Consider the following 15,562-nt stretch of genomic DNA (forward strand, 5'->3'; position numbering starts at 1 on the left):
ACCACCACCCACCTATATTTATTGGGGTGAGGCGGCATGGTTGCTTTGTGTAGGCATTGGTATCGTTGATACATTTACACCTGCATATATTGGGGTAAGGCAGTGGGGCCGCTTTGTGTTAAAATGGGTATTGTGTTTACACCTCCACCCGCATACATTGGGGTGAGGCGCTATGGCCGCTTGAGTAGAGATTTGGTATTGTACTTACGCCTCCACGTCATACATTTGGGTGAGGCGGTGGGGCCTCTTTTTGTGAAAAATAGTTACAGAGGATCTCACCTTAAATTCTGCAAATGCTAATGACAGCTCTTGATAAGCTTGCTTTGATTTAAACAGTTATCTATGCTATTATTTTGTTTCCTTGATTCATCATATTAATATTGTATTTTTGAGTTCTTAAATTGGTGTTTGGTTTTCATACTAGTACTATTCGACATGTACTGATGCCCTTTTTGTCGGGGGCGCTGCATCTTTAATGGATACAGGTGGTTCCACAGCGGAAGATACTGAACAGTGATAGCAGTGCTCATTCTTCCTAGCTGAATTGGTGAGCCAGCGGATTTTATGCTATAGAGAGGCATCGGGATTCAGAGGCTTCTCCATATGTTGTCATAGGTATATTGTCTGTCCAATCCCATGATGAATAGGCTCTTACTGATCCCGGTTCCACTTTGTCATATGTCACTTTGTATGTTGCTATGGAATTTAGGATATAACCGGAATAACTTCATAAGCCGTTCTCTGTATCTACTCCGGTTGGTGAGTCTATTTTGGCCGCATGGGTTTATAGGGATTGTGTTGTCACGTTGCGTGGTTGGGACACCGTGGCTGGTCTTATTGAATTGATAATGGTCGATTTTGATATGATAATGGGGATGGAATTGCTTTATTCATGTTTTGCCCAGCTTGATTGCCGAACCAGAACTGTTAGGTTCGAATTTCCAAATGAGCCAGTTATTGAGTGGTAGGGTGATGATGTAGTGCCGAAGGGTAGGCTTATTTCTTACCTTAAGGCCACGTAAATGATCAACAATGGGTGTATTTACCATTTGGTCCGGGATATGGACACCGATGCTGAGGCACCTACACTTGAGTCTGTGCCTGTTGTGAATGAATTTCCGGGAGTCTTTCCGGATGAACTCCCTGGGATCCCACTAGACATAATGGTACCGACAGAATTGAAGGAGCTAAAGGAACAATTGAGAGAATTGTTAGAAAAGGGTTTTATCCGGCCGAGTGTGTTGCCTTGGGGCGCACCGGTCCTTTTTGTGAGGAAGAAAGATGGGTCACTGAGAATGTGTATTGACTATCGGCAGCTTAACAAGGTCACAATAAAAAATAAGTACCCACTGCCAAGGATAGATGGCTTGTTTGACCAATTTCAGGATGCTAGGTACTTCTCCAAGATCGATTTAAGATCCGGATAACACCAATTGAAGATCAGGGAGCAAGATGTTCCGAAAACAGTTTTTAGAACCCGATATGGGCACTTTGAATTTTTGGTAATGTCTTTTGGGCTAACAAATGCCCCAGCAGCCTTCATGGATGTTATGCATCGAGTCTTCAGGCCTTTTCTTGACTCCTTTATGATAGTGTTTATTGACGATATCCTTGTATATCCACGCAATCGAGAGGACCATGCCGATCATCTCAAGGTAGTTCTACAAACCCTATATCAGCAAAAGTTATATGCAAAGTTTTCGAAGTGTGAATTTTGGCTTAAATCAGTCACAGTCTTTGGTCATGTAGTCTCTAGTAAAGGAATTATGGTTGATCCTCAAAAGATTGCGGTTGTGATGAATTGGCCGAGGCCTACAACTCCAATAGAGATTCGCAGTTTCTTAGGCTTAGCTAGGTATTACGGAAAATTTGTGAAGGGGTTTTCTACCCTTGCCTCTCTATTTACTAGATTGACTCAAAAGGCAGTTAAATTCCAATGGTCAGATGCTTGTAAAAGGAGTTTCCAGGAGCTGAAATGAATATTGAATATGGCACCGATGTTGACCTTACTAGAGGGTGCAGATGGATTTGTGGTATATTGTGATGGTTCAAGAGTTGGTCTTGGGTGTGTATTAATGCAACGGGGCAAGGTGATAGCTTATGCTTCTAGGCAACTTAAGAATCATGAAAAGAATTATCCAACACATGACTTAGAACTTGCAGCGGTGGTCTTTGCGTTGAAGATTTGGCGTCATTACCTTTATGGGATCCATGTGGATATATTCATGGACCATAAGAGCCTTCAATATATTTTCAAACAGAAACGATGGCTTGAGTTACTCAAAGATTTTGACATCGATATCCTGTATCACCCGGGAAAGGCCAATGTTGTGGCGGATGATCTTAGCCGAAATCTATGGGTAGTTTGGCTCACTTGGAGTCATATCAAAGGCCATTGGCCAAGGAAGTTCACCGATTGGCTAGTTTGGCAGCTCGTCTTGCGGACTCTAGGGTTGAATCATCGCTTGTTGTGGAAGTCAAAGAGACGCAATACAACGATTCATTTTTATTGCAATTGAAGGAGGGGATTCATAAACATAAGACTATGGCTTTTTCTCTCGGCTTGGATGATGGTACTCTATGTCACACCCTAAACTCGGGGAGCGCGACCGGCGTTTAACCGAGAGAACCCGGCCGAGCAAGCCTATTAGACTTCTTTCTACCCAAACTCATCCATGAATAAAGAGAAGATGTACTCCATTAATCAATCACTGAAAAGATTTTATTAACAACTTCCTTTTCATTCCCATTAGCAGCTTCATTCATAATTTCCAAAACATTACGAGTTTATAGAATTAATGAAAAATGTAATTTTCAAGCACCAACATTTCTAGTTAAATTCCCAACATCAACATAACCCACAACCTGTCTACGGAGCCTCTAAGTACAATGGAAGAGTAATATGGAAATGCCGGCAACAAGGCCCCGGCTATACCTCAAAACACAGTACATGAGAAACAAAAGATACATGACCCCAAAATGAAGTGGGGCTCAGCAAATCAGCTAAAAAGAGTGTACTACTATCACTGATCAATGTCGCCTGCTGAAGAACCACCTGCATCCATTAAAGATGCAGCGCCCCCGGCAAAAGGGATGTTAGTACTGTCGAATAGCACTAGTATGTATAGCTAAAAATCCTCTTTCAAAATAGAATGCCCATATAAAAAAAGGCAACACATAGAAACAGCAAGTTACAATCAACAATATCCAAACGTCCAATTAAAACATAATAATTTTCAAAATGCGAACTTCATATATAATTTTTGTTGGGAGATCATTAGCATTGATATACCACCGTCTTTCTTAGCACGGAGTCCGATCACGCCCGATCGGCTAGGCCATCTCCCCACGAACAATGTGGTTTTACATGTGATGCGAAAGAAAATTGTTACCAAAATTTCCCTAAATTTCCAAAAATTCATAATTATTTGGAAATTCATAATGAATTTCCAGTGATGAGTTTCCCTAAATTTCCAAAAATTTCTCCATAGTCTCCCCTGTAACTGAGCCTATCCACCTGCCAGAGTAAGACCAAAACAATTCCTAACAACACATCCACAACTTGACAAAACATCACCATGTATAACAACGTCACCAATCTCATCATTACAGGCATTATACTATCAATAGTGGTATCTGGACATGAGCTGCACATATTTAAATCGTAACACACAAAAGTACCTTTCAAATCACAATCATTTAACTATACACTCAAGGGGGAACATTTTATTTCCTTAACACTTTTGCCCCTCCATGTGGTCTCCTCGACTTACAGACTTCGCCATAACACATTAACGGAGATAATCTCAACTCCCGGACTTTTCTAACAAGGATAGCAAATAGTTGCTCCTCACGATCCAATTATCCCTTATCTTCACCTTATTAGACATAGACACATGAAACATCGGGTACACGAGGAACAATAATAGAGAAACACCATACTCATAGTTTAGCCTATTTCCTTTCAAAATTTCATAAGGCCTAATGTGACTTCACATACTTTACCTTTATTAACAATTCACATAGCATCCTCATGCAAAAAATATTGAGAATAACCTATTCACTTTATTCAACTCTAAATCTCCACGCCGAACACCCAAACGAAACCTTTGGCAACCTCTAATAATTTCTCTAGGATGTGCTAGCTTGACTGTGACCATAAACTTTCCTATCCCATATATTTGATCACGGGATGATGCTTCTTGTTTGACATTCCTAAACCTAAAATACTCGAAATATTTGCTACAAACAGGAACAACGAGGTTCGAGATTTCACTGGAATTATTCAAGAATCCACCAACGTGCTGAGCACGGCATTTCAGGAGCTTATATCCTAAGAGACATGAAGGTCACTACCAATAACGTTGACATGGTGATTCGTTGTGGTGACATCATTGGTTCAACAAACGAGTCATAGAGTTTCCTAGTAGGCATTGATAACATAGGGAAAATGTTCATGATTCTGAGATTTAAAAGAAATGAGTCATGAAAGGACATCAACACTTGTTTCATTCCATTCGTGCCTTATTTGGCAATAGTAAGCCTCAAAGAGAGCTAACACTTATGTGACACTAGTCGCCTCTTGGTATGTAGGGAACAAAAATCAGTTTAACTCGAAATGAGAATATTCTAGCACCCTGAATATGATATGGGTTTCAAGATACACAAAGTTGCATTACACTCTTAAAAGTAACTAGCACAAGGAATCTATGCCACAAGCTTACGAGGATGAAAAGAAGTTGAGCACTTTTGATATTATTATCATTCTGATAGCTTAACCCTTTGCAATAGTTGATCCTATATAAGAGGACTGGAGATACAACAAACTTGTCTTTCAAATCAATATGCTCATCATAAAGCTGTTTAACTTTCAACCACATACGAGTGAAATCATGTAGATAGGACATCTTAATATTTGGATGAAATCATGTATTGGTTATAGAGAATGTACACTTTGTTGTGAGCTAGACATGTTTTTGCCTTAACAAATATGATACCACGTAGGTAATTATTACGATGGTGCGTGGATAGGCACAAATGAGCAGAGGTTATTCATTCTATTTAAAAGGTTCTGTATGAAATTCATCAAGTATTGTCCCTTGTTGAGAATTTAGGGAAGCAGTGGGAAGTATCAACCTAGGGTTATAACGCAATTTAAGGAACCCATTATAGAACTCAATTTCTCAAGAGGTTGTAAATATAAGGAATTGTGATAAAGAGGCTTCACAAATACTGTGTCTCATTCTAAGAGTAGATACAGAGAACCACTCATAAAGTTGTTTCGATTCTATCCCAACTTCCATAGTAACATAAGAAGTGACATATGACAAAGTGGAACCGGACAGTCAATATACCTGTAACAACATCTGTAGAAGCCTCAAACTTTTGACGTCTCCTCATAGCACAAAACCTGTTGGGCCCTCCCGAGCTCTGAATACCACCCCTAGTTGTTCCACGCCCTGTAGGCGTTATAATGTCTCTAGCTGGGGGAGGCGTTGTGGATGTAGTAGCTACAGAACTGGCTAGCTGTGCCATACCCTTGCCCATGCTCTGGCGAGACAAATAACAATCTCTTTAAAAGTGGCCCGTCTTACCACACTTGTAGCATACCTTTGTACCATAGTGACACACTCCCAGATGGCATCTCCCATACTTCACACAACAGGGATGAGGTCCACTGAACTGACTTGTCTCATTGACCTGATATATACCCTTTTTGCATACATCATAAGCATACCCCTTATCCTTCCTCCAAGCTTCCAATGCGGGATTAACAATTCCAGCACCGGATTACTGTGTGGGCCTTTGAAATTGCCCAAATATACCACCTCTAACGCGCTGCTGAGCATACTCATAACACGACGCCAAATGTTCCTTCCCGCATGACGAACATAACTGGATGGGTGTACCCAACCTAGGGTATTTGTTCTTCTTGTGCCCCCTCTTTCCACAGCCATAAAATATTTCAAGAGTCATCCAACATGTTCCCAAGTGTCACTTCTTGCAAATCACACAATCTGGTTCATTAGCACCAACAACCCTCTTTCGTTTTTTAGATTCTCTCAGCACCCGATCTGGTGATGCGGTGATAGTGGTAGGAATAAGGACACTTCCCTTAGCAACAAGTTCTTCCAACCCCTCCACGGCTCGATGCATTCTCCCAATGAACTCTTGTGCAATCTCCCCCAGATTTAATGGAGCGGTCATTACCTCCTCGTTGTTTTGAACTCGTGGATTACTCATCTGAAAGAAAATCATGAGACATAACGAGGAAATTAGCTACCTATCTTGAGCTCTACCGCACGATCTGGAGTATCAAAGAAGTGTGAAATTCCTAAATGTCCAAGTAGCCTCCTCATTATAGATGTGGTCGATAACACACCGATAAGAAGGACTCTACTAGACACGGCTCCGAGACATACTAGGACACTTTAAAACCTTAGGCTCTGATACCAAGTTTATCACACCCCAAACTCGGGGAGCGCGACCGGCGCTCAACCGAGAGAACCCGGCCGAGCAAGCCTATTAGACTTCCTTCTACCCAAACCCATCCATGAATAAAGAGGAGATGTACTCCATTAATCAATCACTGAAAATATTTTATTAACAACTTCCTTTTCATTCCCATTAGCAGCTTCATTCATAATTTCCAAAACATTACGAGTTTATAGAATTAATGAAAAATGTAATTTCCAAGTACCAACATTTCTAGTTCAATTCCTAATATCAACCATAACCCACAACCTGTCTATGGAGCCTCTAAGTACAATAGAAGATTAATATGGAAATGTCAGCAACAAGGCCCCGGTTATACCTCAAAACACAGTACATGAGAAACAAAAGATACATGACCCCGAAATGAAGTGGGGCTCACCAAATTAGCTGAAAAGAGTGTACTGCTATCACTAATCATTGTCGCCTGCTGAAGAACCACCTGTATCCATTAAAGATGCAGCGCCCCCGACAAAAAGGACGTTAGTATTGTCGAATAACACTAGTATGTATAGCTAAAAATCCTATTTCAAAATAGAATGCCAATATAAAAAAAAAGGCAACTCATAGAAACAGCAAGTCACAATGAACAATATCCAAACGTCCAATTAAAATATAATAATTTTCAAAATGCAAACTTCATATATAATTTTGGTTGGGAGATCATTAGCACCGATATACCACCTTCTTTGTTAACACGGAGTCCAATCATGCCCGATCGGCTAGGCCATCTCCCCACGAATAATGTGGTTTGACATGTGATGCGAAAGAAAGTTGTTACCAAGAGTAGTACCACCATATGCGCAATATGGCGTTTGATCTCCACCCGATCAACTAGGCCGTCTTTTAACATATGCCATGTGGGTTGACTTTTCCAATCCACAAAGGTTCTAGTTTCATCCCAAATAAGGGGAATAATATCACAATCCACCCCTACACCGACACGTGTAGTTTTAGGTGTGGGCCTTATGACCCACCCTTCCTCGGTATTGCTAATGATGCTCCAAAAAATATTTTTTATTTGATTTGCAAACAGAAATATCAAAAATACAATTGTACTCACCTCCACATCTTTCAAATTGTATAAATTCTCATTAGTATTCCCAGTCATTCACAACGACAATATTTCCTTGGCTCATTAGTCCATTCACAAGATTCTTTATTCCTGGCACGATGGCCGTATATCATATTCCATACTTTCACCTTTTTCAATTTCAAAGATCACCATCAAGTATCAACATATAGAATATTTCAGAAATCATATGCTTCAAATCCATTAGAAATGGAAACTTCAAACAAAAATGGTTTCTTCCCAAAGAATGAGGCATACCATCCAACAATAGAAACACACATGAAAATCATAAACAATCAATACACCATTTATTCTTACAATGCTCTTCCCTAGCAATGACACTGTTCTAGTTCTACACATGAGTATATAGACTCTAATCACACTAGATATATTTATAAAGCAAAGCATTAGTTAAAGCAACCACTAATGGGCATGAATTGAGTACAAAGGTTTTTAGGTAATTCTATCTTCGAAGTTATTTTTGAACAATTGAGTCGAGGCTCATTTCATATTCTTTATCGCATCTTCTCAAATCATTTGCACTACTAGACACAATCATAACTTAAATTCTTGGCACGTTAGCCACACTCTATATCCCCAATTAACTTATTTCACTTCCAACCATCTTTATAGATTATCAACAATAAGACATTTCCAAATCAAGACCTTAGGTACACATATGAGCAATTAAGAGTCTTAAGAATATTGAGATTTTCTCACACAATTTGGTATACTATCTTTCATTGAAACACTACTCAAAGCCATAACCTTTTTAATACGCAACCCATACTTTGAAACTTACAAAAACCTTATGGAATTCAATTCCAAGAGAGAAAGTTTAGCCAACATACCTCAATCGAGCTTCCTTAACTCTAGAATGATCCGGAATTCTTAGCAATCCAGATCTATTTTGAGACATAACAAAATTGAACCATAATTAGGAAGATATTCATGGTCTTGGCTCATTTGAGCATTTTATCAGACACTAGGTGTGCAAATTTAACCATAAATTTCTTCTACAAGATTTCCTTCACTCCACAACCCAATCCTTACTTATTTCAGCTCAACAATCTTCCCACAATTCTTATTGGTACATGCATGTATAAATAATAATCTCATACCCATGAATCATACTCCTAATCAACCATCTTCTACCCAAATTTGAAATTGAAAATTAGGGTATGGAACCTTACCTCTTAGATGAAGAACTTGTGGGTTTTCCTTGTTAATCTTCCAAGATTTGAGCAAGACTTGATGAATAATTAGCCTAGGATTTTCTTCTCTCTCTAAAAAACTCTCCCTCTCTAAAATATAAGATTTTTTTGCTCAAAAATGACCCAAAGCATGTATTTAACGAAGTAGGGTCGGCTTTTAAAAACTAAAAAATGGAACTCCGGAACAGGTTATGCGGTCGCATGTGCGACCGCATAATGGATATGCGGACAGCATATCGGTCGTATAATTACAGACCAAAGCGATCAAAAATATGTCTGTGTATGCGGCCTGCATAACTGTTATGCGATCGCATAATGCACCGCATAACAGTTATACGGTCGCATAGCCGACTATATAATTGCCCCCAAACTGGCCCTTCTCCTGCTCACTTCTGCGGCCATTATGCAGCCCGCAGAGTGATTATGCGGTCGCATAATGTACCGCGTAAATGCGCTTTTCCACCAAAAACTTTCCTTAAGTTCATGTAAGCCTACTCCGGCACCACGAAACCTTAAATTCACTTGTGAAATTTATGGGGCTTTACACTGAAATACTTCAAAATTGTCCGGGGTGTTACACTCTAAGGTACCAAGGGCGGTTATGTGTTCCAAATGTGGATGGTCTCCGGGAAAGAATCATGACCGAGGCTCACACTTCTAGGTATTCCGTGCACCCGAGCTCTACAAAAATGTATCATGATCTCAAGGAAGTCTATTGGTTGAATGACATGAAGTGGAATGTGGCGGACATTGCGGCAAGATGTCCAAATTGTCAGCAAGTAAAGGCCGAACACCAACGGCTCGGTGGGTTGGCACAGAACATAGAAATTCTAATGTGGAAGTGGGAAATGATTAATATGGACATTGTGATAGGATTACCGTGCACTCCGCATAAGTTTCACTAAATTTGGGTGAATGTGGATCGACTCACGAAATCAGCACACTTTTTGCCGGTTAAGGCTACCGACACAGCGGAAAAGTATGCTTAGTTATATATCAAAGAAATAGTCAGGTTGCATGGCACTCTAGTTTCCATCATTTCTGATCGGGGAGCACAATTCACTGCTAAATTTTGGAAGAAAGTTCAGCAAAGTTTGGGTACTCAGGTGAATCTTAGTACAGCCTTTCACCCGCAAACTGACGGGCAGGCAGAGCGGACTATTCAGACGATTGAGGATGTGTTACGCGCTTGTGTTCTAGATTTCAAAGGTAGCTGGGATGATCATTTGCTACTCATAGAATTTGCCTACAACAATAGTTATCATGCTAGCAGTCAGATGGCACCGTTCGAGGCTTTATATGGAAGGATATGTAGATCTCCCATTGGGTGGTTCGATATTTGGGAAGCATAGTTGATAGGGCCAGACCTCGTGCATCAGGCTATGGACAAAATTAAAATTATTAAGGAGTGGTTGAAGACTACTCAGAGTCATCAGAAGTCCTATTCGGATGTTCGTCGTAGGGATTTGGAGTTCAAAGAAGATGATTGGGTATTCTTGAAAGTTTCCCCCATGAAAGGTGTAATGCGATTTGGTTAGAAAGGAAAATTGAGTCTAAGATATGTAGTACCGTACAGAATCATTCAGAAGATTAGTGAGGTCGCGTACAAGCTTGAGCTACCACCTGAAATGTCATTAGTGCACCCGGTATTTCATGTGTCTATGTTGAAGAAAGTAGTTGGAGATCCGACACTCATTGTTTTTGTTAGGACTATTGAGGTTAATGAGGAATTGACTTATGAAGATATTCCAGTTTCTATTATTGATCGGCAAGTCCAAAAGTTGAGAAATAAAGAAATTGCCTCCGTGAAAGTGTTATGGTGAAACCAACAGGTTGAAGAGGCTACTTGGGATGCCGAGGAAGAAATGAAGAAAACGTATCATTATATGTTTGAATAGCTATGTATTTATAAGTTGTGCTCTATGAAAACACTAAGAGCTACTTTCTATGAATTATGTATCATTTGTACCGTTGAAGTTAAGGGTGTTCCTTTTCCTCGTAACATATCGCTTATGGCGCCACGATTGGTGTTGTTTTTATGTTATATTGCGTCATCGGATTATACATATGTTGTTAGGATTTGTTTCTGGGATTCTCTGACAGGTATATAGGCCTAGTTACAGGGGAGCAAAATATTTGGAAATTTAGGGAGTTAGCCAAATTTTGAAACTACTAGTGTGTGTGAATTAACAGTTGGGCCACATTTAATCATAATGACGTATTTTGACCCTCATTCGAGGACGAATGATCCTAAGTGGAGGAGAATGTAACACCCCAGAAAACTTTTGAAGTACTTAAGTGTAAAGCCCCGAGAAAAATTGCAAATGAATTTAATGTTTTATGGTGCCGGACTAGGTTTACGTGTTTGAGGATTATAGACTAGAAAGTGAAGGAAATAAATTTGGGTAGAAAAATGCATTTCTGCAGCCCACTATGCGGCCGCAAAATGAAGCAGGGGCGAGGCGGTTTGGGCAAAAGTCTGCGGTGCATTATGCGACTGCAGACCAGTTCTACGGTGCATTATGCGACCATAGAACATGTATACGGGCCGCATAACTACCTTCATCAATCTTTGCTCAAATCTTTGAATATTAACAAGGAAAACTCACAAGGTCTTCATCCTAAAGGTAAGATTCTACACCCTAACCCTCAATTTCGAAAGTTAACTAGAAATGGGTAATTAGTAAAATAATTCTTGGGTATGGGTGTTGTTCATCATGCATGTATGTGTTATCAAAGGGTGTAAGAAGATTGTTGAGCTATGAATGGTAAATAATGGGTTGTGGGATGATGGAATCCTCCATAAAAGGACCTTGAAACCTTAATACACAACTGGTGTTTGATAAAATGTTGAAATGAGCTAGAACTATGATCATCCTCCTAATTTTGGTTCAATTTATTATATTTTTAAAATAGATTGAAGTTGCTAAGAATTCCGGAATATTTTAGAGTTTAAGGAAGCTCAATTGAGGTATATTGGCTAAACTCTTCTTTAAGAATTGGAACCCCAATATCCTTGTAAGTTAGAAGATATGTATTACAAATCGAGTATTCCGAATAAGTTTTGTGACAAAGATATATGTTCAATTCGTGTTTCAAATGCTCTTATTATATTGCATTATAAATTTAGGATGTGTTCCAAATAATAGATTGTGTATCTACGTGTTATAATTCCAAGTTGTGATTTATGGGGAAATTATTATGCCAAATCGTGTACAGATTGTAATTGGGATTACACCTCTACCCGCATGCATTCGGGTGAGGCGGCAATGCCGCTTTGTGTATGAAATTGGTATTGTTGTTGCACCACCACCCACCTATATATATTAGGGTGAGGCGGCATTGCTGCTTTGTGTAGGTATTGGTATCGTTGATACATTTCCACCCGCATATATTGTGGTGAGGCAGCGGGGTCGCTTTGTGTTAAAATGGGTATTGTGTTTACACCTCCACCCGCATACATTGGAGTGAGGCGGTAGGGCCGCTTGAGTAGAGATTAGTATTGTTCTTACACCTCCACCTGCATACATTTGGGTGAGGCAGTGGGGCCGCTTTGTGTGAAAAATGGTTACAGAGGATCTTACCTTAAATTCTATAAATGTTAATGACAACTCTTGATAAGATTGCTTTGGTTTAAATAGCTATCTATGATATTTTATTGTCTCTTTGATTCATCATATTCATACTATATTTCTGAGTTCTTAAATTGATGTTTGGTTTTCATACTAGTACTATTTGATATGTACTAACACCACTTTTGTCGGGGGCGCTGCATCTTTATGGATGCACGTGGTTCCACAACGGAGGATACTCACTAGTGATAGGAGTGCTCCTTCTTCCCAGTTGACTTGGTGAGACCCATCTCATTCCGGGGTTATGCATCTTTTGTTTCGTATGTGTTATCGTGTTTTGAGGTATAGTCGGAGCCTTGTTGTCGGCACTATCATTGTACTCTTTGGTATTTTCAGAGGCTCCGTAGACTAAGTGTGTGTTTTGTATGGGTATTAGGAAAGCTAAACAAGTTGTGTTTTGATTAAATCAGTTGTTCCCCTTTAAACCATGAAGGGGTGTGTGTGTGTATGTTTTGATACTTATTAATAGAGTAACAAATGGTAATGAATTGGTATTGTAGACATGATCACCTTATTGTCTAATTAACTAAGATATGTATTATTCTTATTCATGTATGAGTTGGGTAGAAGGAAATCTAATAGGCTTGCTCGGCAAGGTTCACTTGGTTGAGCGCCGGTCGTGCTCCCCGAGTTTGGGGCGTGACAATTACTGGAATTGGCAGGCAGGAATTTCCATTTACCTATTTGGTATGTCTTATCTTTTACTCTAGAAGGAGAATGGATTATTATCAAGGTCTGCTGAATAAGGTGATGGACAAACTACAGTCGTGGAAAGGTAAAATGTTATCTATAGGAGGAAGGACTGTTTTGATATCCCATGTACTGTAGAGTATGAATATTCATCTCCTTTCAGCAGTGAATCCTCCTCCTTGTGTCATTAACAGACTCAACAAAATATTTGCTCAATTTTTCTGGAGTAGTTCTATAGGTGATAAAAGAAGACACTAGGCATCATGGGACACATTATGTATGCCTTGTAAAGAAGGTGGGGTTGGATTTAGATCATTGCATGATGTGTCAAAAGCCTTATTCTGCAAATTATGGTGGAACTTTCTAACTAAGCCAACTCTATGGAGCTCTTTCATGAGTCAGAAGTATTGTAAGTAGCCTAATCCTATGATAGTACCTTGGAGAGTAGGCTCACATATTTGGCAGAAAATGTTGGAATGTAGAGAATTGATTGAACATCAGATACGCTGGCATCCAAGAATGCGATCCTCTTTATTCTTGTTTGAGAATTGGATAGGGCTGGGAGCACTCTATTTTATTACACCACCAGAGTTTGTGTGTGATGAATCAATCCATAATATCTATGATTTTGCGCAGGATGGTGAATGGGATGTTGAAAAATTACTAGAGATACTACCTAAGGAGTTTGCTGTACATATTCTTGATAATATAAAGCCACCAACAATGCAAGGGGAGATTGTTAAACCATATTGGATGTTGGAAACTAAAGGGTAATTCAACATGAAATCTACTTGGGAATACGTCAGGAGAAGAAAACAACCTATGATTGCATACAAAAAGATGTGGATCAAGGGACTGCCCTTCAAAATATCATTCTTCACATGGAAGGTGTGGAGAAACAAGTTCACTCTTGATGATTTTATGAGAAGGCTGGGTTATTTTGTGGCATCTAAATTCTAGTGATGTGCTAATCCAAGGGAGGAGACACTGCAACATCTGTTCTTCACCTCTTATGCTGCTAAGAGAGTGTGGCCGTATTTCCTTTCTCATGCTGGAATATCCTTGGAGGGGATCACATTTCACCAAGCTATTGTTAAATGTTGGACTGCCAATGTGATTCCTATATTGCAGCCCATCATACATGCGTTGCCAGCCATCATTATTTGGGAGCTTTAGAAGCGAAGAAACAACTATAAATATGAAGATGCTATCACTGTGAGTAGAGTCATTTATAAATTTTCCTCTACTCTCCAATCACTTGTAAAATATTGGAAACCTGGATTGTATCATGCACCTCACAAACGGCCAGAGTTGATTGATGTGCTGGAGAAATATACACCTAAGTTGAAGATCACTAAGGTGATCTAGGAATATCTAAGCCCAGGTTGGATTAAGGTCAACACAGATGGGGCTTGTAAAGGTAATCCAGGTAGAAGCTCAATTGGTTTTGTCTTTAGAAATGAGGAAGGAGATGTGAAGTATGCATGTGGTAAGGAGATACAAGAAGGAACAAATACAAAAGTTGAGGCAAGGGCAGTGGTTGAGGCTTGGCGATACTGTTTAGAACATGACTACTTCCTCATTGATTTTCACACAGATTCAATGGTGCTCAAGAATGTGGTGAATGGCGCTTGGACTATTCCATGGTCTATGGTTGAATCTGTAGAGGAGATCAAGGAATTTTCAGCTCGATGCAATGTAACAATATCCCATACACTAAGAGAAGGGAATAGATTGTCAGACTATTTAGCAAATTATGCTTTAGATGTTGGTTCTATTGAGTGTCATTCATTTGGGGGATTTGATATAAAGGAAGGATGATTGTGAATAATGACAAATTACAATACCCATAACTAAGAATAAGAGTTGAAAGATGCTAGGAGGTGAGGAGGTAACAAGGGGAAGTAGGAGAATGGAGAGGTTAGGAGATAATACAATTGATCACTTTGCTCAAATCCTGCAGGATGAGAGCAGAGTTATACTATTTTATGCTAACATTGTTTTCTTTTTTGTAGGAGAAGTTACTGTGTCCATGTACTACTCTTTGACTAATTTTCAAGTGGTGGTATTAGTACTATGTACTCATTCCACTGGTATGTAATCAAGAGTAGGCATAAGCATGGAAGCAAGGATGACATTAGAGGTACTAGGATCTGCAACGGCTGTGGTGACCTTCGAGCATCGAAGTTTCAAGAGTAACACCTCATACCCTAGTAGTTCAATCTCAAATACTAATACCAGTAGCTTATATGTGTAGCTACACAAAGAGGAGATACAACAATGTATAAGCAAGAGATGGCTGCCCAGAGTTTTCCCTCCTACCATTGTCCCTAAACTCACCAGTAGTTTTCAAATGGGGCTACAAACAAGGGGACACAAAACAAGGGAGTTACAGGAGAAGACTACCCAAAATATTCATCTACTCACTCATAAGAGATATGCACTGTTGGTACTCACGAACC

Source organism: Nicotiana tomentosiformis, chromosome 7, assembly GCF_000390325.3.
Source record: "Nicotiana tomentosiformis chromosome 7, ASM39032v3, whole genome shotgun sequence".
In the NCBI taxonomy this organism is placed as follows: Eukaryota; Viridiplantae; Streptophyta; class Magnoliopsida; order Solanales; family Solanaceae; genus Nicotiana; species Nicotiana tomentosiformis.